Source organism: Pelodiscus sinensis, chromosome 6, assembly GCF_052426305.1.
Source record: "Pelodiscus sinensis isolate ZL-2025 chromosome 6, ASM5242630v1, whole genome shotgun sequence".
In the NCBI taxonomy this organism is placed as follows: Eukaryota; Metazoa; Chordata; order Testudines; family Trionychidae; genus Pelodiscus; species Pelodiscus sinensis.
Window position 1 is genome coordinate 123,173,152 of NC_143057.1, and position 23,860 is coordinate 123,197,011.

Sequence of the window (23,860 nt, forward strand, 5' to 3'; positions counted from 1 at the left end):
AAAAAATGTGTCTAGATTGGCAGGATGCTTTTCCGCAAAAGCACTTTTTGCAGAAAAGCATCCGTGGCCAATCTAGACGTGGTTTTCTGCAAAAAAGCCCCGATCGCCATTTTTGCGATCAGGGCCTTTTTGCGGAAAACGGTACTATGCTGTCTACACTGGCTCTTTTGCACAAAAGTCTTTCGGAAAAAGACTTTTGCCCGAACGGGAGCAGCATAGTATTTCCGGAAAAGCACTGATGATTTTACATGAGATCATCAGTGCTTTTCCGGAAATTCAAGCGGCCAGTGTAGACAGCTGGCAAGTTTTTCCACAAAATCAGATGATTTTGCGGAAAAACTTGCCAGTCTAGACACAGCCCTAGAGTCTTCAGATATTGCGAGTCAGTTCTTTCCCTAATCCTTTCAGATGCTGGATTTGTGCACCTAGCAGTATTCCAGCCCTGGATCAGTAGCTGAGTGGTCTTCTGCGGATCAAATAAAAACTGGTATTCAAAGTGTTAGAGATATTGGGACTGAGCCCTCACTCTGTGCACGGGTACGTCTAGACTGCAAGTGTTTTTCGAAAGATGCTTTTTCGGAAGAGATCTTCCAAAAGAAGTCTTCCGAAAGACAGCGTCCGCACTTCAAAAGCTCATTGAAAAAGCAATCTGCTTTTCTGAAAGAGAGCGTCCACACTCATTGGACGATCTCTTGCCTGTACGCTGTGATTACTATGGGCAGAGTGGCCACCAGGGCTTCTGTGCTTTTTCATGGAGGTCTCTTCTTTTGAAAAAACTCCCTCTTCTGCATCCACATGCCTTTTTCCAAAAGAGCTCTTTTGGAAAAGGTGTTCTTCCTTGTAGAATGAGGTTTACCAATGTTGGAAACCCCCCCTGCGTTCTTTTGATTTTCTTTCGAAAGACCGTGATTGCAGTTTGGATGTAGGTGAAGTTTTTTCGGTAAAACGGCCATGTTTCTGAAAATAACGCTGTAGTCTAGATGCATCCTACATGTCTTGGTGCTTGTCAATCAGCTGCTGATCTCACAGGGCTGTCTAGTTCCTGTAGTCAAATCTTTTCCCCTCCTTGAACTCTTTGTCTCCACCCTCAAAATGGGGAACAACTACGGGACATGGAAAACTTCTTACCTAGAGTAATACATGTCTATATAACTACTGAGCATGTGCAACCACTGAGCATATTTAGTCACAACCATAGCCTGTTTCTGGATGCTCGTGGGCCTGTCTGAGTGGCCCTGCCCTGCTCTCTGCACATCTCCAGAGAGACCGAGTATTTCACACTAAGATCTACGTATTCTCCCTTTTGCACCGTTCCTTTTATTTAAAACAAAAGTGAAATATGGAAGTGCAGAGCTGCAGGATGAGCCTCTAAGATACCCAGGTTTGGCCATGCTTCATATGGTTTGGGTTTTCACTGTGAGCTTGAGCAAGCAATTGCTAGGACGAGAAGAGGGCAGACCAGCCAAGAGAGATTTCTTTATATGCCAGCTACTTTCAGCTCACTTCCAGGTTAAGGAAAGACAGGGCACTAGACATACATCCCCTCATTCTGCCCCAACAGCCCCATCCCTGTATCATGGTTCCATTCCTCACAATGGCAGGGTGTTTTCCTTCCCTCCCAGAAAGTCAAAGACCCCAGATCCTTTTCTCCCCCCACTTGAACACAAGAACGGCCATACTAGGTCAGACCAAAGGTCCATCTAGCCCAGTGTCCTGTTTGATGACAATGGCCAATGCCAGGTGCCTCAGAGAGAATGAAAAGAACAGGTCATCATCACATGATCCCACTCTGTCACCTACTCCCAGCTTTTGACAGAGGCTAGGGACACGGTCCCCACTCATCCAGGCTAATAACCATTGATGGACCTAACCCCCATGAATTTATCTTTTTTGAATCCTGTTAAAGTTCTGACTTTCACAATATCTTCTGGCAAGGAGTTCCACAGATTGACTTGGGACGAACAGTGGGGACCCCCCTCAGGAGAGACAGGGTACTCCTCCAGAAAGGCAGGGGGTGGGAGCGAGGAACACTAGTTCTTACTATGGCAACTGGGATGAGTGTGGTGGATCTTCCCTTATTGTAATGGTGAAATGGGGGTGGGTTCTCTCAGAGGAGTGTGTCTTGGAGTTAACACCCCATTGTGAGACAGGGGGAAGTTCTCTCTTTGCGCTATCATTTCAGGCCGCTATCACTGCAGCACACATACTTATTTAGAATTTCAAACATTTCTTTGCCACCGCAGGGGGTGGGAACTAAGTTTTTGTTTTTCTTTTTAAATGAAAGCTTAGATTCTGAATCTAGGAGCTGGGGCAAAAGGTTACCATCCCTTAATGTGGCCACATCCTTAGTATATAGCGTTACAAGGGGTGGGAGGATTGTGGCCCCATGGTTTGGCAATGAGGGAGACATTTGAGTACTGCTCCCAAGCAGTAAAGCTACCGTGTGCCCAGCTAGGGTATGTCTACACTACCCTCCTAGTTCGAACTGGAGGGTAATGTATGCATACCGCACTTGCTAATGAAGCCCGGGATTTGAATTTCCCGGGCTTCATTAGCATAAGCGGGGAGCCGCCATTTTTAAATCCCCGCTGCTTCGAACCCCGTGTAGCGCGGCTACACGGGGCTCGAACTAGGTAGTTCGGACTAGGGTCCTATTCCGAACTACCGGTACTCCTCGTTTCACGAGGAGTAACGGTAGTTCGGAATAGGACCCTAGTCCGAACTACCTAGTTCGAGCCCCGTGTAGCCGCGCTACACGGGGTTCGAAGCAGCGGGGATTTAAAAATGGCGGCTCCCCGCTTATGCTAATGAAGCCCGGGAAATTCAAATCCCGGGCTTCATTAGCAAGTGCGGTATGCATACATTACCCCGCTAGTTCGAACTAGGAGGGTAGTGTAGACATACCCCTAGATATTTTGCCACTAGCTGCTTAGCAATTCTCATTAGAAATGTGAAGCTAAAGATGTGGATTCTGGTATGGATGTGTCCAGATTAGCATGGTGGGCCGAGGAGAAGGGAGGCAATGGTTTCCTGAAGCATAAAGCCCTCTACACAGAGTGTCGATAGGGAGGAAGGGGAATTTTTATCACAAAGGTGAGCTATTGCAACAGCTGAAGTTAGAGAGACTGCTCTTTGTGAAACTGGTCACAAAGGGAATGATGTGTCCGCACCAGGAAGACTGAGTGACCTTTTCAAAGTGTTAGGTATTGTCTGTTTGGATTGAATTAAGTGTGCGTGTGTGTGTGTGTGTGTGTGTGTGTGTGCGCATGCGCGTGCGCGTTAACTTGCTAAGTCTGTGCTAATATGTAGTGTTGTGGCTGCATCACAAGTTCTATATGCTGCAGCACATGCAGTTTTGTGAGTAACACCTCATACGCCAGACCTTGGTAAGATGGGATGCGTCTACACAGAAGCGTTTTCCGGAAAAACACTACTTACGTCCACACTGCTATTGCATTCTTTCAACAAAAAGTTGAAAGAACGGAGGAGTTTTTCCAACAGCGGTAAACCTCATTCTATGAGGAAGAAGTCTTTTTCCGAAAAAGCTTTTTCAAATAAGGCATGTGGGGACTCAAAAGAGAGAGTTCTTTTGCAAGAAGAGGCCTCCAGGAAATAACTCAGGTGCCCTGGTGGCCACTCCATCCAGATTAAGCACAACTTAAATGCAAGATGGCGTCCAATCATGTGGACGCTATCTTTCTAAAAACCACATTGCTTTTTCAATATGCTTTTGCTGTGTGGACGCTCTCTTTCAAAATAAGCTTTTCCAGAAGATCTCTTCCAAAAAAGCTTCTTCCGAAAGAAGCTTGCAGTGTAGATGTAGCCATGAACCAGGGCTGCTATAGGGATTACCTACTGCTCTAGAGGGCCTCTCTCACCAGCCAAGAGCCAGGATAACTCAATGGACTAATCCTCCCCTTCTTTTACCCTTTCTGAACATGCCAACGGGTAGAAAATGAAAGGGTGTGCATTGGTAACAGAATGACGGGAGTCTCCACCTGAGTTTTCATGAGATGAAAAGAAGGTTATTGGGTGGCTATTCGGGCATCGCACACCAACTCCAGTTCTGCACATCAGGTCCTGGCCTGTGGAGAAGTGCTAGAAGCCGTGACAGTGCTATTGTTACTGGCAAATCAATGGCAGGCCAGAGCTTCAAGCAGAAAGCCAGGAGGAAAGGCAACAACCTTTCAGGGAGATTTGGCCTCTCTACCCAAACAGAACGGAGCCAGAACGAAAGCAGCTGTCTGAGGCAAGAGCAGTTATTCTGTGGAGTCATGGACTCTCCAGGTGAAGCCTCTACTCTTATAAAGTACCTGCTTTTTCCAGGATAAGATCAGGACTAAATAGACACATAGCAAATGTTGTTGAGAGTGGTACTGGTGTTTCTGTGTGCAGTGGCACAGGGCCACTCAGAAAGGCTAGGACATGAGAAACACAGCCCTCCAAAGTAATTGTTGTGGCCACAGTGTCTATCGTGGGTGTGGGACAGTGGCCAGAGACTGGCTAGCAAATCGATGGACTCCCATAGGTAGGAGAAAGTGTCACTCCATAACCAAGTGGAGAGGGATTTTTCTAGCAGCCTCAGTTTCATTGGAAGGAAGGTTGTTGCTCCAAAATCAAGAGGGGGAAATTAGCTGAAGGGTCACCTGGATGACCCTCGGTCAGTTGTCTCCTGGGACCACTGGTACAGGCAGGCTGCAAAGAAGTGGTTGCAGGTGCTTCACTCTCCCTTTAGGGGCAGGATAGAAGACACAGGGAAAGCACCCTGGGTAGGAGAGACCGAAAATGTCTTAGAACCACCAGCACAATCTGGGCTAACGCAGCAGCTATGGGAAGTCAGATTCATCTCTGTTGCAGGACCAAGGACTTCTGATTCTGAGCTCCTGTCATGAGATAGCTTCAGAGCACACATACAGCTTGGATGGTGGTGTAGGGGCAGTTGTGCTGCTCGAACTCTGCCTTGGGTTATTGACCATTAATAAGTATAATTAGGCATTGGGAACGGAGTACCTTTCCCCATTTAAGCGCAATGCGTATGTGAAACTCCTGTTCGGGGGTTGTTTAATGATGTGTTCTCCTTTGGCATTGTCTCAGGTCTTGCCCCCATTCGGATACAGACATTGTTCTATTGTGAAGTGTCACATCTGGCCCTATGGATTAATTCCTGCCTCTCCCCAAAAGGGGATTTGTGCTTATTGGAAGGTATGTGATTTAAGACTTGGCAACCACTTGGCCAACCGTGAAGTGGCCATGTTCTGATAGCCGCTTCTACAGCAGTAGGGAGTGATCTGGCTTGCTGATGATGGCACAGCTTCTCAGTTCCTGAATGATGGAAAGATCACAAGAAGAGCCAGTTATTGTGTTATTTCATTCTGTGGCTTTAGGCCTAGTTGTGGCTAAAAGATTGAATTAGTTTTATTAGCCAAAGACATTCTAGTGCTGGACAAAGAATCTAAGAATTGTATCTCCACAACCTTTCTCAGTGAACTTGGGTTAGAGAGAACCATGATAAAACATACACCAAAGAAGACCCTGTGTTTGTGACCTCCCAATGAGATACAACTAGTGTTGAACTGGATAAACTAGATAGAATCCGTTCAGTTTTATTGGTGCAGAAAATTGCTTTATCTCTGCCATTAGACAAAGCCAGGCTGGAAGAGGTTTTTTTTCCTCTTGATGAGGCTATTAGGGTAGAGAAAAAGGGATCTTTTTTGGGCGCTAGCTCATCCATGACACAAGACATTGCAAATTCTCTATGCTGCAGTTGATCAGTTGGGGTGCGTCTAAACAGCAGCGTTATTTCGGAATATTGGCCATTATTCTGAAATAGCAATGCGAGAGTCTGCACAGCAATTCCGTGATTTTGAAATAACGGGTGGCTTATTTCAACTTCTGTAAACCACATTCCACGAGGAATAAGGCCTATTCCGAAACAGCTATTTCGGAATAGCAATACTGTGGACGCTCCACTGCAGCTATTTTGAAATAGCTCCTCCCCGCGGCCATTCAAAGTAATTCCTCTCTAGTGCCTCCCGGGGCTCTAAATCAAGGTAGCACGTCAACATTAGGGAAGCCTGCCTCAGACTAATTTTGAGGCTTCCCTGCAATGTAGACGTGCTATTTCGAAATAAGCTATTTTGGAGTATTTCTTCTGGAATAGCTTATTTTGAAATAAGCATGCAGTGTACATGTACCTTTGGTGTGCTGTTCTTCATCCTGTGAATTTAATCTGTTATAGGTCAACTCTACATCTCAGTGTCAATAAGGAGACACCATATTATTGGCTCAGGACAAGTGATTATGATAATTCTCTAACAGCTGAACAATGAGAGAGCGCACCAACTATATAGCATTCTCTTCAAGATAGCTCTCAAGGCCACTGATCTCTTCTTGTGGTGTCCGTTGAAGGTCTTCTATTTGAGGATCATCCAGGCCCAAACTTTCATGGTCTAAAGTAGCATAACTGCTTTCCTTAAAATGAAATGCCACTCAGATGAGATTGCACTACTTTGTTTCCCTTAGTGATACCTTTCGGGAAACTTGAATACCCTCGTAATGAGCCAACCCCATATTTTCAGAACATCCGGATAGTCATTCTTTTCAAAGCAACTTCAAGGTAGATGGTGGATGAGACTTTTGCATCTTTCCTTGTTTGCAGTATCATCTGATGGGATTATAATAGACTTTCAGGAATTATGGAAACTACAGGGTTTTTACACATTTTCCCCCATTTTCTGGCTGGCTCTACTTATTATATTTTACAAAGAGCCTTTGGTGTGATTGGAGATCTAAACGGTGACTTCAGTGGAGCGAGGATCTCATCCATGATTCCTACTCTGCTAATCTTCCATTCTAAGGTCTTGATTCTGCACTGAGCATTGGCCATCCAGGAGGAACACATAACATGAGTCTTTGCTCGAGGCCATGTTTCTCGAAACTGCTGAGAGTCAGGATTTCAAGAGAGTCCAGCTTCAATTTTAGGTACTGAAATAACAGTCCGCTTTTCAAAAGTACATAGCACATTGCTCGCATACTGGGTGCTTAGCACTCTTGAGAATTTTTCCACAAGTTTTGTGTTGATCTATGAATTGAGCTCTTTTGACAAGCTGACCTACAGAATTTAGCTCCAGCTCAGTGGCATTGAGTACAAGGGTGGTTTGTTTGTTTGTTTTTTGTTTTGTATTTCCTTTAAAAAAAAGGCACAATGAGGTAAATTTTCAGATTATATGTGAAACCTTTCGCCTCTAATTAGAAGCACCCCTCAAAATGGCACATAAAATGCAATTCCTACTCCAATATAAAATGTGCTATTGCTTGAGTCCTCAACAGTGGTATCTGCAATTGCTGTGTAACTAAAAACTAATAACCTCATTTTTAATTAGTTGGATACATGGTGCTAAGCACAAACCTTACCATTTCCCCTCCCCCTCCTGCAATCTGTATAATTAACTCCTGATTTCTCCTAGCAGGTTTTAAAAATGCTTTTTTATTTTGCTTTTAAAGATGATTCTCCACTAAATTGCATCCAATAAAAAGCCAAAAATGTCTAAAGGTGATTTTAAACACAGTGTGAGCAATGCTGGTTTTATTTAGCCATTCATTCTGTTGTGTCGCCATAAGAATTCTTTAGGTTCATTTTTTACACAAGTGGAAAAGGCGTATATTTTAAAGGAGTCTATGGTATTTCTCTATGAGGGCCCTAAAAATCATTAAACTCTGAGCTTAATATAAAAAAAAAGAGACCACAAATATTACCCATTGGTTCAGCTGGTGTCAAAATAGTGTTGAGTGATTATAACGGGAACACAATCAATTCTGCTATCTTGGCTTTCAGTTCCTTTAAAGCCATAACACATACTAAAGACTGATATAAAAGGACACCCTAGGAGTAAGTGTTCACTGCATCACAGTGGTGATACCAGAAAACTCTGAGAGAGTATAACCCTTCATCATAAATGTCAGAGAAGGAGTAATATACTGTGTGCATTTGAAGAAACTTTTAAGCCATCGGAAATCTGACCCCAAGCCTCCCGTAAAAGAATGGGTCACATCACTAACTGATACTGCTTCTTATAAGCAAGTAATATAGCCTACAGCCATATCACCTCAAGCTGTGATCCCATCCACTCGCATAAAGTAAGCAGAGCCTAGCTGGGTTGTTGCTGGGGTAGCAGACCTCGCAGGACAGCCCGGAAGCTCTGTGGAGGTGATGTTAATAATTCGGTAGGTGGCACTGTTCCTTTCAGCGAGTGTGGAGCTGATCAGTGTTAGGCTATGCTGTTTTACCTTTCAGGTGAGGTGCAGAGCCAAGGTCCTGTTTGTGTGTGTGTACTCACTGAAAATGCTGGGGCATGTTTGGTGATGGTCGGACCATTCATTCTAGGGCCCGGTCCAGATTTCACCTCAGGAATTACATTCTACCCACAGTCTACAGACTAACATGGGTATCTCTCTGAGACATTTTACTCGCAGACATCCCTCCCATACTTCCCCCTGAATATGTTGTTCTTTTTTACTCTCTTCCTAACATGGTAGAGATGAGTGGGGGAATATGATAGTATTTGTAACTACATAATAATCATATAGGCAGCCCACTTGTTCAGGTAATATTGAGCCTTTTAATAGGACTAGCACCAAAATCTGAATATCAGCTTCTTTGTTACCCTCATCCTCCTAATAGACCCCAAGACATGCTCCTGCCCCTTCCTTTTATCAGCACAGGATCCTCCCATATCTAGAGATGTTTTTTTGCAGATCTAGGGCTGTCTGAGTCAGTGAAAAATTAGGTTTTCCACTTAACAAAATCTTTCATGAAAACATATAAAAAATAAAAAGAACAAAAGAAAAAAAGGAAAAAGAAAGACACGCCCAAGCTAAAAATGTAAAAGCTTTGATTTGGAAAGGTAGATGTGGGGCATCATGGAATCTGTAGTTCATGTGCCCCATACTACCATTCTCCTTCATGGGTGGGGTTCCCTAGCTGGACCACATTTCCCATAATGTCCATAGCCAGGACTTTTTCCAGGATGTATTTTGATTTCACCTATTGCTGAGCCATCACATGCATCATGGGAGATAGAGTCCAGCTAGGGGGCTTAATCAACAGAAGAGACTTGGGACAAGAAGTGCCTGAACTCCCACATGAGAACAGGGTGGCATTTCCTAATAGACCCTCTGGGGTTGAAATGCAAAGTTTCAAGCCAAATATTTGGCCCTTTTTCCTGACAACATTTTTTCAGCTTTCAATCGTTCTCTTGAAAAATCAAAATGCTCAGTGAATTCCCCCATTTTCCAACCCACTTCCAACCCATTTGATCATCCAAATCAGGGGTTCCCAATCTTTTTCGGTCCCCATTCCCCCTTGGATATCAGTAAACTTCCCATACCTCTTATTCAATATGAGTATGTCTACACTTGCAGCCTAATTCGAACCTCATTGCAGGAGGAATAACAGGTAGTTCGGAATAAGGCTTTATTTCGAACGCCCGTTTCCCCAGTTAGTTTGGGCTTGTAAGTTTCAAAAATGGCAACCGGACGGGAACATGCAAATCAAGCATGGGAAATTTAAATCCTGGGCTTGATCTGAAATTCCAAATGCCTACATTTGCAGCATTAGTTTGAATTAGGATGCAAGTGTAGACATACCCTATGAAAGGAAATAAATTCTAGACTCTCCACAACTTTTTTCACTAACACTACTACTTTGGGAATATTTCAATTAGGACAATCTAGTTATTTACCAAATATTCCCCGTAACCCCTTGACAAGCTTCTCATACCCCCTGGGGGTGGGCGTACCCCAGGTTTGGAACCCCTGATCTATATCATAAGTCGGTAGTACTGCTTTGTTGTCCTGATGCTTTGTAAGGTTGGCCAGTGCACCAGCTTCAGGGTATCACTTTTCATGTGAGTGTTGAACTGAAAAATATCTCCTGGGCAGGCATACTGATGAGGGAGCAGAAAGGACTGTTGCCCTGGGGCCCAGGGATGCAAAGGGACCCAGGGCTCCCAGCCGCTGCTGCTGCTGTGCCCTTTAAATTACCACTGGAGGGCTGTGCCGCATACTCGATGGGATTCTGGAGACTGTGGAGGGGAGGTGTGTTGCGCACTGGGTGGCACAGAGGGCTGGCTGCCTCCTGGCCCCTCCTCTTTTGCCTGAGGCCCCGCCCCTTCTGGAAACAGGAAGCCACCACCACACACCTTGCTCCCCTGCTCTAGGGCATGGCTGATTAGCCACCTTGCCTTCCATTTTGATGTTCCGGTAATAGGCATCCCTCTGTCTAGGCCTTAGACACTTCAGCAAGAAGGGATGTTCCCCAGAGAACAAAGGGGGGACAAGGACAAAGGGGCCCCTTCAGGTTACGCACTGCTCAAACACATTTTACACACTGAACAGAGAAAAGTAGGGCATGAAAATGGAAGCACAGAACTATAATGTGACTTCTCAAGGTCCCAACCAGAGAACCCTGGCTCCCAATCCACAGAACAGTTCAATGGATCAAGTTTTCTCCATAGCTCTTTTGCCCTGGTCTCATAAGAACACAAGAACGGCCGTATTGGGTCAGACCAAACGTACGCTAAAGGGTAAAGGTACGCCGATATATATCCCTACTGCTAATTTCTTATTGGAGCATGGAATTACTATCCATAGCGATTCTATTGAACATGTTGATTCATTTAATATTTTTATTTCATTTGATTCTATATTATCTTTCACATACAGTGCCACTCCGTCTCCCACCCGGCTTGCTCTAGCCTTCCGATATATTTTATATCCTGGTATGATTGTGTCCCACAGATTTTCCTCATCAGGTTACAGTGATGCCTATTATGTCAATCTTCTCCTTTAATACGAGGTACTCTAGTTCACCCATCTTATTAGTCATACTCCTAGCATTTGTGTAGAAGCACTTTAAAAATTTGCCACTGTTCCTTTGTAGGTGTAAAGTATGTTTCTCCTCCACCTCACTCGCTACTGTGTTTTTCCGGTGAAGGCAGAGAATGTGTCCTATTCTTTTTACAATCGGAATAACTACACTAGGATCCATGAGAACAATAGTCTGTTATAGAAATGCAAGATTTTTATCAGTTAGATAACAAGAGACCAAAGAAAAACAGAAGTGCATGTGGGAAAGCTTCGGCCTGACATTAGGAACTCAAGTCTATGCATCTGTTTGTATTCCTGCTTCACTTCTTGCTTCTCCCTGACTTCCTTCGTTTTCTTCCTCGCCTTTCTCCTTTTTATTTGATGGGTTTAAAAGCCCGTTTGTCTTAATTTTTAATCTCCTTGTGTGTCTCTCTGCAATTAGCAGTTATAAATAGGAACACAGTCCCAGGTTATGAAGTTTGTTTTTATTGACTAGTACAGGGGGTTAAATTCATTTTCTCCTTATCTGATTGTATTTACCAGAACTGTGGGAATTCATTACCCTGTAAAAATGGACCTTGATACTAGCTGGCATTCCTCAGAACATTTAAATAAAAATAGCAATGAAACCCCCACCAAGTGTTATTTATGGGAGTTAGATAAAAATGAAAACCGAGGCTTTAAGGGATAGTAGACAGGATCCATTTTTTTTCTCTTTGGGTTTTTTATGTGACAGAATGACACATTCTTCCCTCAGCCACTCAAGCTGAAGAATGACTGAAGAACCCAGGGAAGGTCAAACACATTTCCACCCATCTGATGCTCTTTTAAAACAGACTTAACCCTCCTTGTGTATTTCTGAGGCACATGGAAGCCAGCTCTGCAGCTCCAAATTAGAGGGACCTGGGGCAAGAACTTCCCTTCATGAAGCCTTTTGGGCTCAAAACCAACTTGGTGGTGGTGGAACGGTAAATTGCAAATTAGAAAGTGCTGCCACTCTGGTGGTTTTCCATCCGGATAGCACCTTTGTTTCATAAATGACTCCAAAGTACTTGCTAAACCTTAAGGGTACGTCTACACTGCATCCCTAGTTCGAACTAGGGATGCAAATGGAGACAATCGAAGTAGTTAATGAAGCAGGGATTTAAATATCCCATGCTCCATTAACATGATCTCGCCGGCGCGCTAGTTCGAATCACAGCTGATTCGAACCAGGAAGTGCGCGCCAGGACGCGTTAGTTCGGACTAAAGCCCTTAGTCCGAACTAATGTTACTCCTCAAAAAATGAGCTTCCACCCCGAGAAGCCCTCAGAGCCAGCCCAGTCCTCCCCATCGGGGGCGCGTACCCCATTCCTCCCTCATGTCCTTCCACTTACCCTTCCCTAGCCCCCCCTTCCTGATGTACAAAATAAAGAAAAAGTGTGTTCAAAAACAGAATCTTTCTTTATTGAACAAAACTGGGGGAGACTGGGAAAAGAGAGGTGGGAGAGGGGAAGAGAGAGGCTGGGAGAGGGGAGGGCAACTAAACTGATCAGGGGTTTGGAACAGGTCCCATATGAAGAGAGGCTAAAGAGCCTGGGACTTTTCAGCTTAGAGAAGAGGAGACGGAGGGGGGACAGGATAGAGGTCTCTAAAAGCAGGAGTTGGGTGGAGAGGGTGCATACAGAAAAGTTCTTCATTAGTTCCCATAAAGAAGGACTAGAGGACACCAAAGGAAAGGAATGGGTAGCAGACTTCAAACTAGTAACAGAAAGTTCTTCTTCACAAAGCAAAGAGTCAACCTGTGGAACTCCTTGCTGCAGGAGGCTGTGAAGGCTTGAACTAGAACAGAGTTTAAAGGGAAGTGAGATCAAGTCATGGAGGTTGGGTCTATGGAGTGCTATTAGCCATGGGGTAGAAATGGTGTCCCTGCCCAAAGTTTGTGGAAGGCGGGAGATGGATGGCATGAGACAAATGGCTTGGTCACTGTCTTTGGTCCATCCCCTCCAGGATACCTAGGGTTGGCTGCTGTTGGCAGACAGGCTACTGGGCTAGATGGACCTTTGGTCTGACCCAGTACGGCCATTGTAAGCTCAGGGCTCAGGGTCGGGGGTCTCAGTGGACCACCCTGATTTTCATGCAAACCTGCTCCTGGGTGGCCAGGCTGGCAGCTCTCCTGCCCTAGATGGCCACTTTCCTGTGCCTAGTGCGGAGATCGTGGACGAGGTCCACGATGTCTGCACTAGACCAGGCGGGTGCCCGCCTCTTGCGGTCCTGGCTAGGCTCCCGAGAGCCGCCAGCCTGGTCCCGGGAAGAGGGGGTGGGCTGGGGGGAATCGGGTGGCTGGCTCATGGCGTGCCAGGTGCAGGGTCTGCTGGCTGGGTGCTGGCAGGTGTGCACCTGGCATGGGCGTAGCCAGCCCATGCCCCTTTAAGGGCTCCGGGGCCGGGAGGGGGGCATACGAGTTTCCCTGGTAGTACCCAGAGTGGCCACCAGGGAAACCTGGGGAGGGCTAGCCTCCCACTAGTTCAAATTAAGGGGCTACACACCCCTTAATTCGAACTAGTAAGTTCGAACTAGGCTTAGTCCTCGTGCAATGAGGTTTACCTAGTTTGAACTAAGCGCTCTGTTAGTTCGAATTAAGTTCGAACTAGCAGAGCTCTAGTGTAGCGCCTATGAAAGTTAATTCGAACTAACATCCGTTAGTTCGAATTAACTTTGTAGTGTAGACATACCCTTTGTTGCATGGACCAAGGCTTAGGAAAGCCCAGTGGTTAAGTTACTAATCTATAATTTAGGACTGAGTTCCAGTTCCCACTTTCCTACAGACTTCTCAGGTGGGATCATCCCATACGCTCTCTGTGCCTCAGTTTCCCACCAGTAAAGTGGAGAAAATAGCACTTCCCTGTCTCATGGGCTGTGGAGGGATAAATACAGTAAAGGCTGTGAGGCATTCAGATACACTGGTGGAGGGGAAGGGCGTCTGTGAAAATACCTAAGCCAGGAATATTTGTATTGAAGTAGCATAGTGAGGCCTCATTGTACAAACCCCGTGCCTATAAAAGGCAACCCCTACCCTAAGGATCTAGAAATTTGAGCACATGGGAGACAAGGGGAGATATCCCACACACATTGGGAACCACAATGTAACACCAAGACCACTAAGATTAGCGTAGAAAATTCTGATTATCACTTAGCCCTCACCCCGTTTGCCACGAACATGCTACATTGTCTTCCAGACAAAGGCTATGTCTACACTACAGAGTTTTTGCGCAAAAACTCGTGGAGCGTCCACACCTCAAGTGCGTTTTTGTACAAAAAAATCGAAAGACCAGAGGGAGTTTTGCGCAATAGTTATTCCTCTTTCTACAAGGAATAATTCCTTTTTGCACAAGAGTTCTTGCGCGAAAAGGTGTGTGTGGTCGGGCACCAAGGGTTTTCGCTCAAAAACAGGAAAGAGGAAAAAGCACAGGTGTCCTGCTGGCCATTCTGTGGATAGCTATCAGAGCTTTCTTTTGAGAGAGCTTCCATGCAATGTGAACGCTCTCTTGTGCAAAAGCACGTAACTTTTCCGATGCGCTTTTGCAGTGTAGGCGCTCTCTTGCGCAAGAAGTTTTTGCGGAAGATCTCTTCCGCAAAAAGCTTCTTGCACAAAAAGCCTGTAGTTTAGACGTAGCCAAAAATAAAGGGGAAAATGCTATGACTGAACACAAATTTTGAAATCCAGGGATAAAGCTTTGCTTTGAAAAGAGCTGCAATCCACCTGAGCCAGATTAACTGAAGGAGCCCCCCAGCCCTGAGTTTTGTCATCTATGAGAGAAAGGTGTTTTTTTAACTCTCATACTGATGAGGCATTTAGAAGTTTTTTTTTATTTTCTAGACTAAGCTTTCCAAAAGTCCTTCCTTGTGTAAAGCTAGCCAGGGGAAGGCAGAACCTTCCTCTCTCTCTCCTAAAGATGGAGCTGTTGCAAAAGGAGAAAACAGCCTGTTCCAACTTGCACACGTCCATAGCCCCAAAGTTCCGCATTGTGCAGCAAGTCTTTGCGGCGTCTCTGAAAACATCAGGGCTTTCTTCCTGTACGAAGAAATAAAAATCATTATTATTATAGCAGCTGTGTTATTGCAAAATTCTACCCAAACACAACGGCTGATATTAAGTGCCTAACCCCTCTTAATTGTCTATTTCATGGGCTTTAGATTTCTGGATTGCGAAAATAACCATCTGAAGACAAGGCTTGGATTCGTTTTGTTTTATTAGTATTATTATTCTCTAACAATAATATCACTTTGCACTTATACAGCACCATTTTTCCAAGGATCCAGAGGAGAAGGGCTGGATTGTTGTCATTTGTTCCACCTTGGCACATGGAAGAAAAGGAGGGAATAATTTCCAGGTAGAAGAGGGTTGTGGAGGGGGACTTCTTTCCCCGGTGCTGCCTGGGATCCAGGGTGAGCAATAGGAAACTCCAGAACTCTGGAGCTGTATCTGAACTGTGTAGCCACCTGATCTTCTAGGTTGTTTTGCTTCTACAAACTCCTCCACTCACATCCATTGGAACAACTTGCCAAAGACTGTGGTGGATTTTCCATCACTGGAAAATTTCAAGGCAAGATTTGTTTCTAAAGGCTGAGTTCTAATTGAACCGTAGCTACGGGACATAAATCAGGGATCAAATCAGGCAAATCCTGTGGTGTATTGTGCAGGTCTCCTCTGGCCTTAAAATCAATGAACCCATGAATGTATGTATGAATTGTCTCATAGACCTTGTGCTGCTCATGCGGTGTGGACCCAGCAGGAGTTAACATTGCTCAAAGCAGCATTAACTTCCAACTGAATGTCTGTTCGGAAATGCACCTGGCTAGGAAAGGACAATGCCATGGGGAGTAGCTGATCTTCCTGCTTAGCCCTGAAAAACGAACAGAAGGGGGAAATCTCGGAGACATCAATGGGGAAGTTTTTATAGGATGCTAGAGAGAGGGAAGGGCAATGGTGGAAGTTGTGTTTTTCCTCTCACTTGCTCTCTGGAGACATTCTGCCTGAGTAATGAGCCATCCTTAGGGTTTATGGGGCCCTCCACAGTGCTATTTAATTGGTGCCCCTGTGCCCTATGGCAGCTGGGAGGAGAGATTAATTTTTAGAGGTGTGATTTTATAATCTTCAGCAACACACTAATTAAATATTTTAAAGCAAATTTTAAATGAAGGTCTGTGACAGGACGTATTCTTCCTGCACTGAACAGGAGGGAGCTAACTCCATCTTGAAAGTGGAGGAGGCCACACCCCCTTCGCCCTACTGGGCATGCTCAGGCTGCACTGCTTTAAAAGAGAGCAGCTCTGCTCAGTTGGGGCTAGCAGCCGGAGGTGGCTGGCCAGCTCATTGCAAGCCCCAGTGACACCACCACACAGGCCAGAGGCCCGACGCATCTAGAGACCAGGCAGGATTCAGAAGCTGGTGGGAGTCACCATGTCCCACAGGAAGGAGGGGAGACAGAGATCCACCAGTGCACAGAGACATTGGAAGCAGGAAGCAGCCCAAGGATGGCGACGGCCTAAGGGTGAGTAAGCCGCCGTTGGCGAGTCAGAGTGTTGCGGCAGGAATTTCCTTGCTGACTCAGTGGCTAGAGCGAGCCATTAAAAGGGCCCGGGCCTGGGGTCCAGTGAAGAGGGAGGGCCTGGACAAAAATTTCCCCTATTTATTATCCCTTCAAACAGACATTGAGTTATATTAGGACTATGGACTTGTGCTGCCCTGCTAATAGGAGTGAGGTATAGACTTCGACCATCGAGTTGTATTGCTTGAACTGGGCTGCCCTGTCAATAAGGGGGAGATATAGATTGAGACCCTGGGGCTAGAGGAGAGGAGTAGACTTGGGCGTGAGAGACTGGAGGCACCTGCTGGGGGAGAAAAGGGGCGAATGCAGGCATGACAGGGGCAAGGCGGACACCGCCACCCTGCCCTGGACTAGGTCCTTACCTCAGCCGTGTGACAAGGTCCTGTCGACTAACACGGTAAATTCAGAAACTGACAGTTGAGACCTGGGGTTGGAAGATGCCTGTGAAATGGCTTCATTACCACCCGAATGGCTCTTTCACAGGTTCGATGTTCTGCTAATGGCTGTGACAGGCTTGTTCACCACTAAGTCCACTAGCTCTTCTCCAGAGGAAGCAGAGCCACAGAATGGGGACAAGAAGAGGTGGGTCGGTGGACATTGAGACCCAGAGGTACCCCAAATTTTCAGATGCTCTATTCAGCTGTGCATTATGCCTATGGGTAAGGTCAGGGTTAGGGTTAGTAAGGTATGTTCCACTCTTGAAAACAGTATGGGCATGTCTACACTTGCACCCTCTTTCGAGAGAGGGATGCAAATGAAGACATTTGAAATTTCAAATGAAGCCGGTATTTAAATATCCAGTGCTTTCTTTTTCGTTATGGCTTTATTTTGAAATAGCGCTATTTTGAAATAACAGATGCTGTTAAGACGCGGTTATTTTGAGAGAAAACCCTTCTTTCGAAATAACCCTTATTCCTCATAGAATGAAGTTTACTAGTTATTTCAAGAGAAGGGTTTTTTCTTGAAATAACGGATCTTAAGAGCATCTGTTATTTTAAAATAGCGCTATTTTGAAATAGTGCCATAATGTGAATATGCAAAGAAAGCAAGGGATATTTAAATACCGGCTTCATTTGAAATTTCAAATGTCTTCATTTGCATCCCTCTCTCGAAAGAGGGTGCAAGTGTAGACATACCCTCTATTACCAGGGCCGGATGGAATAAGCTATTGAAAGTCTCCTTTTATACATGGGGAGACTGAGACACAAGGGCTTTATCTAGACTGGCAAGTTTTTCCGCAAAATCATCTGCTTTTGCGGAAAAACTTGCCAGCTGTCTACACTGGCCGCTTGAATTTCCGCAAAAGCACTGATGATCTCATGTAAGATGGTCAGTGATTTTGCGGAAATACTATGCTGCTCCCGTTTGGGAAAAAGTCTTTTTCCGAAAAACTTCTGCGCAAAAGGGCCAGCGTAGACAGCAGAGATTTGTTTTCCACAAAAAAGCCCTGATCGCGAAAATGGAGATCGGGGCTTTTTTGTGCAAAAGCGCATTTAGATTGGCCACGGATGCTTTTCCGCAAAAAGTGCTTTTGCGGAAAAGCGTCCTGCCAATCTAGACGTGCTTTTCCGAAAATGCTTTTAACGGAAAACTTTTCCGTTAAAAGCATTTCCGGAAAACCATGCCAGTGTAGACGTAGCCCTTAAGGAGATTAAGTGGGAGTGTGGCTATGTGAGTGAATATACTCAGGAAGTCATTGGAGTTCATTGAATGAGTGTGAGAGAATCCTCAATTGAGCAATACGGTCTGCACAGTCTGGTTCCACATGACCAGGTTAAGGTCATGCAGCAAGTTAGTGGCAGGTCAGGAATAGAGTCCTGGAACACCCCCCCCCCAACATCTAGATCACCCTTCTTTTGTTAATAGCTTGACCTACCCAACCTCATACACAAAGAAAGCAGCTCTGTGTGTTGGCTCAAGCCTCTACTGAACAGAGAGCAAAACTGATCAGAGGGACCGACGGAGATAATGCAAACAACTGCTTTATTTTATTTTTTTTGAAAAGTGCCTATTTGTCTGCCATGTGGGTTTTCCCCTTGGTGCTGCTATTATTCCCGTTTTAAGTTTTGCTGTAGCCAGCGGGATAGAAGTAACATGGTGATGTTTTATGCCGCTGAGACAAAGAGGTATTGATCTCTTTTCGCCTCTGGAAAAGGTTTCTAATAATTTCCAGATATATCGTAGATTGTGGGGCTGCTATCTTTAATTAAAACATGACACAGGATGGAAAGCAATTATTTGGGGTGTTTTAAAGTGTAGATTCCCTTTTTTGGAGAAAGGGCCTCTGATATCAAATCAACTGTCCAGCAGGTTGTGAGCAGGGTAGGTGTGTGCAGATTTAGTGCCGTGTCTGTTATTCGTGACATTTAAAAATGGGGTTTGCACCTGATCTTTTAAAACATGTGTGAGTGTGTGTGAACGAGGCACATGAGCTCTGTGGCTAAGGATAGCTGGAGAGGGAAATCCTATATGCTTTTATACATGCAGTCATTAGTCCCGAGTCAAAAGGAAAAAAAAAACAGGGATATTCAAAAAGCAGCACCTCAGATCAAACCATTTTGCGGCCCTGCTCAAATAAATCAAAGCCATTTGTTCCAGGAACCAGTCCATAATTCCTCCTTGTTTCTTTAAATTGGCCTCACCCGCTTGTGTGGTGAAGGAAGGAGGTGAACACAGAGGGACATAGGTGGGTCAGTGTTTCACAGGTTTGTCTAGACTTACTGTACAACTACACAACAGAGGAAGGTCGAAGCTGCCGCTGTTGATCTTCCAGGATTCCAATTAACTGTCTAGGTAAGATAGCTAATTCAAGGTGAGAGGGGCAATCTAGCCGATGCCGGCAGTCCTGCTTCCACGAGGAGTAAGGGAAGTTGAAGGGAGAGTGTTCTTCCCTCGACTTCTTGCTGTGTAGACAGCGTCAAAAGCTGAATTAAGCTACTTCGACTTCAGCTACGTAATTAATGTAGCTGAACTTGTGTAGCTTAATTCGACTTTGTCCTGCAGTGTACCCTAAGGCTGTGTCTAGACTGCATCCCTTTTCCGTAAAAGGGATGCAAATCAGACACATCGCAATTGCAAATGAAGCGGGGATTTAAATCCCGCCCACTTCATTTGCATAAAAATGGCTGCCGCTTTTTTCTGGCTCGGAGCTTTGCCGGAAAAAAGCGCCAGTCTAGAGGCCAGTCTATTTAAGAGGAATAAGGGATCTTTCGGAAAAGGCTTTATTTTCTGAAAGATCTGCGTCTAGATTGGTGCTTTTTTCTGGCAAAGCTCCGAGGTGGAAAAAAGCGGCAGCCATTTTATGCAAATGAAGCGGGGGGGGGGGGTTTAAATCCCCACTTCATTTGCAATTGCGATGTGTCTAATTTGCATCCCTTTTACAGAAAAGGGATGCAGTCTAGACACAGCCTAAGTGTGCTGGATGCATTTCCCATGTGTTTCATCTTCCCAGGATTAACTTTACTATGTCCTGAATCCCATCACACACATGGTCTCTCGTAGGTCATCCTACAAATCATGCTGGATAGCCTAAGCTTTGTAGGCCTCCCACAAAGAAGGTGGAGGCCAAAGTTGTATTACAGCACACAAATTGGATTAGTCTTTTCTGAGCTGTCCACAGCACTGTTGCACTGCACAACTGGCCTCTCAGGACATGTAGTTAACTTCCACTCTCCAGTGGCTGACCTAACCAGATGCCACCTCCCCGTGTAAATTTCATGGCACGTGGATCTCAGTTATGGGATGCTTTAATCAAGGGTGACCAAGCTCTTCAGTCAAACTTCTTTCTGATTCATCTGTGCATTAGGTATCTGTCTGTGTAATAGAATTCCTGGTGATGAATGTTCCTGGTTACCTACTAGATGACTAGTGGATGACATTACACCACGGACTGCTAACAAGGCAGAATAAAACCTCGGCTTCTGAGAACGAGAAAGTTTCTCACCATGCTGGGAACTCGCCAAACAACCAGTAGGGGTGGTGGTGTGGGGGAATAGTCCAGGGTTTCAAATAGTTGAGGGGAAGGCTAAAGACACTTACAGTGAGTTCGGGAATCCTTGGGGTGTCTACTTTATGAGCAAATGGATTTGTTTACAAGAGAGAAGCCTGAAATGATGTAGTTAGCTCCTCCGTTATGCCACCTTATTGCGTGTAACCTACCTGCATGCATCCCAACCTGCCAAGGGCCATGATATTTGTGACCCAGCCCCCAAATGAGGAGCACCACAAATATCCATGCCACAATGTTTAAATGCGGTACACTCCCTTTTCTCCGTTTCAAGGACTCCTTCTATAACCTCAGCCGTGTGAGTCTTTATTTCTAACCTGCACCATTTTTTAACAGTTGAAATGACTTTGTGGGAAACACAGGCAGCATAGAGACTAGAATGATTGGCATCTCTCAAAATCCCTGAAATCTGTGCTTACCTTACAGACCCTGTCTCGCTTTCTAATCCCCTTCTGCTGTCTCTCCTGCTGTAACACTGGTCTCTCTCTGTCCCTCTGGGCAATCTTGCCTCTCACAGGGGAAGTTTCTCTACGGCTCCTGCCTTGTGAACTTTCTGTGCCTCATGAAACTTTCCATTTCACTTTAAAAACAGTGAGAAGCCTTGCGGCATCTTAGAGACTAACAAAAATATATAGTTTACTAGGTGATGAGCTTTCGTGGGGCAGACCCACTTCTCCAGATCATATTTTGAAAGCGAATTGGCATGATCATTAGTTAACAGAGGGATTCAATGAAAAAAGAAAAAAATTACAAACTGACATAGAACAGAAGGTGAGGGTAACGGGAAGGAGGGGTGACAAGGAAGGAGAAAATTGCCCCACTCAGTTCGAATTAGTGTCTTTCACTATAGACACTAAATCAAATCCTGGAAGATCAACTGTGGCTGCTTCGCTCTTATCGATAGTGTAGATGTGCCTAAATGATTTAACTCTGTAGAGCCGGAAGGATGGATATACAAGAAAGATATGGTGCAAAATAAATGTGCCTCGTGTGGTATTCAAAAAATAGCTCCACTGTTATTCTTTGCAGTGGCCTCAAGGCTGCAGAGGCCCAAGGAGTTCTTAAAAAGTCTGTGTTCGGCAGTGCCAGAGCTGGTCTTCGCATTTTGAAGCATGTCTGTGGAACTGGTTTCTTTGTTACCACCAACACTGGGCACAGGCCTGCCTGATGGATTTGGGCAATCACTATCAAAATCTAATATCCGCTGAAAGCCGGATCATTCAGTCCCCTGCATCATCCAAAACTCTTGTGGCAGAAGCAGAAGTCTGCTGCTTTGTACCAAGGATGGTGCATAGTTTTCAGTCTTTTGGAAAAAAAAAGGTTTGCAAGAAACAGATAAGCTTGCAAGTCTAGAGGCTGAAAGTCCCACATGCTGCTGAAGGGTCACCATGGTGATGAACTTTATCACTTTTGTGCTCTGCTGCTATTAACTACTTAATTATCACAGCCCCACTATAGGGGAGGAAATATTATTTCCTCTGCTTTACCAATTAAGCACTAAGACAGGAAGGTTAAATGACTTGATCAAGGCCATTGTGGAGTCAGTATCAGAGCAGAGGTTAGAATGTAGGAGTTCCTTTTTTCCCAGTCCATAGCTCATTCACTAGATGATGCTGGGTTTTCATGATCTCAGGTTGCCCCTTCTTGTGGCCAGTGGATTAGCTTTAAATGATGTAGGATTCTTCTGAGAAACAACTGTACTGGATGTCAGTACAAAATTCCCAGGATAGACAGAACCCAGGTCTTCCTCCAGTGAGGTTCTCCCTCTCTTGTTCTCATTTTCTCTTTCTTCCAGTAGTTTCCCAGCCATTTTATTCAACAGTATAATTAAATAAAACAAGCACAGATTACAATTCCTTTCCACTGCGATCTTTGAAAGGAATGCTAATTTAATATGCTTAGGTGAGGAGTCAAGTGACGAGTGAACCTCCATAAGTTTATGGTTTAGATTCATTTTGGATAGACACACAAAGATGTTCATTTGGAATCTACCTGACCTAAGTAAGCGGCTTGAGTATGCAAAATTAGTAATTTTTGCAAATACCTCAAGGACGTTGTTCTCTTGTGACAACTAATTCAGAAATGCAGGGAGGAGAATAGGGTAGTATTTCTACATCTCAGTGACCCATCAGTTTAAGACCGGACCGTGCTTTCAGTGCAAATTTGTATGGGGAAGGTATTAATTTTACCTGAACTTGCTCCACTGTCCCTATTCTTAAACCATAAGAAAGACACCAAGAAATCTTTCCACTAGCCCCTCAAAATCAGAAGCAACACATGGTTAAATAAATAAAACATGCACATGTCACAAATGGTAGGGTCTAGGCAATAGAAAGCACATAAACTACCAGTGTGGGTCTGAGATTTACACGTCCATCTTTCACAGATGCCCTACTGTATTGCTTAATTCATACCATTAAGGGAGAGAGAGGCAGCCTCTAACCATTAACACTCATCATTAAATCTACGTCTAGATTGCATTGCTTTTTTTGGATATGGGGGGTATCCTAAAAAAGCAACGCCGCGTCCAAGGAATGCGTCCGCTTTCTCGAAATTTTTTTTGAAAGAACGGAGGCGCTCTTTCACCATCCGTGTAAACGTTGTTCTATGAGGAATAAGGGATGGCTTGAAAGAGCACTTTCTCTGGCAATTTGGCGCCGTGTAGACATGCCAAATTTCGAAGGAGCCTCTTTCGAACGAATATCGAAAAAAGAGATGCAATTTGCATACTGCAAATTGTGTATCTTTTTTCAATTTAACAGTGCAATCTAGACATAGCCTAAATCATTACAGAAACTCTCTCGTTAAATAGACAGAAGGGGAAGGGTACGTCTACATAGCAGGGCAAAACTCGAATTAAGCTACACAACTTCAGCTATGTCAATTGTGTAGCTAATTTGAAATATCTTAATTCAGCTTTTTGGTGTTGTCTATACAGCAGTCCTTTGACTTCCTTTACTCCTTGTGAAATGAGGATTACAGAAGTCGGAGTAAGAAGTCCTCCAGCTCACCATTATTTCAAAATAATGTCTTGTATTGTAGATGCACTCTTCGTTATTTCAGAATGTCAGTTATTCTGCAGTAACGCTGTTGTGTAGACGTACTGAGAGAGAGAGAATGTGTAGTGTTCAGAAATCTGGAACATTTGTCATATTTGCTAAGCTGCTCATGGAATACAATGCAACTACAGTAGACTTCCGATAATCCGGAACCTATGGGAACTAGGTGGTGCCGGATTATCAGATATGTCAGACTATCAGGAGGTACTATAAGGTGGTTATATATATATATACTGTATACATTATATACTGTATATAAAGTGTCTTAAGCCTTTTTATTGTACATACTGTATACAGTATACTGTAATGTTTTAGTTTTTTTAAGCCTTTTTTACCCT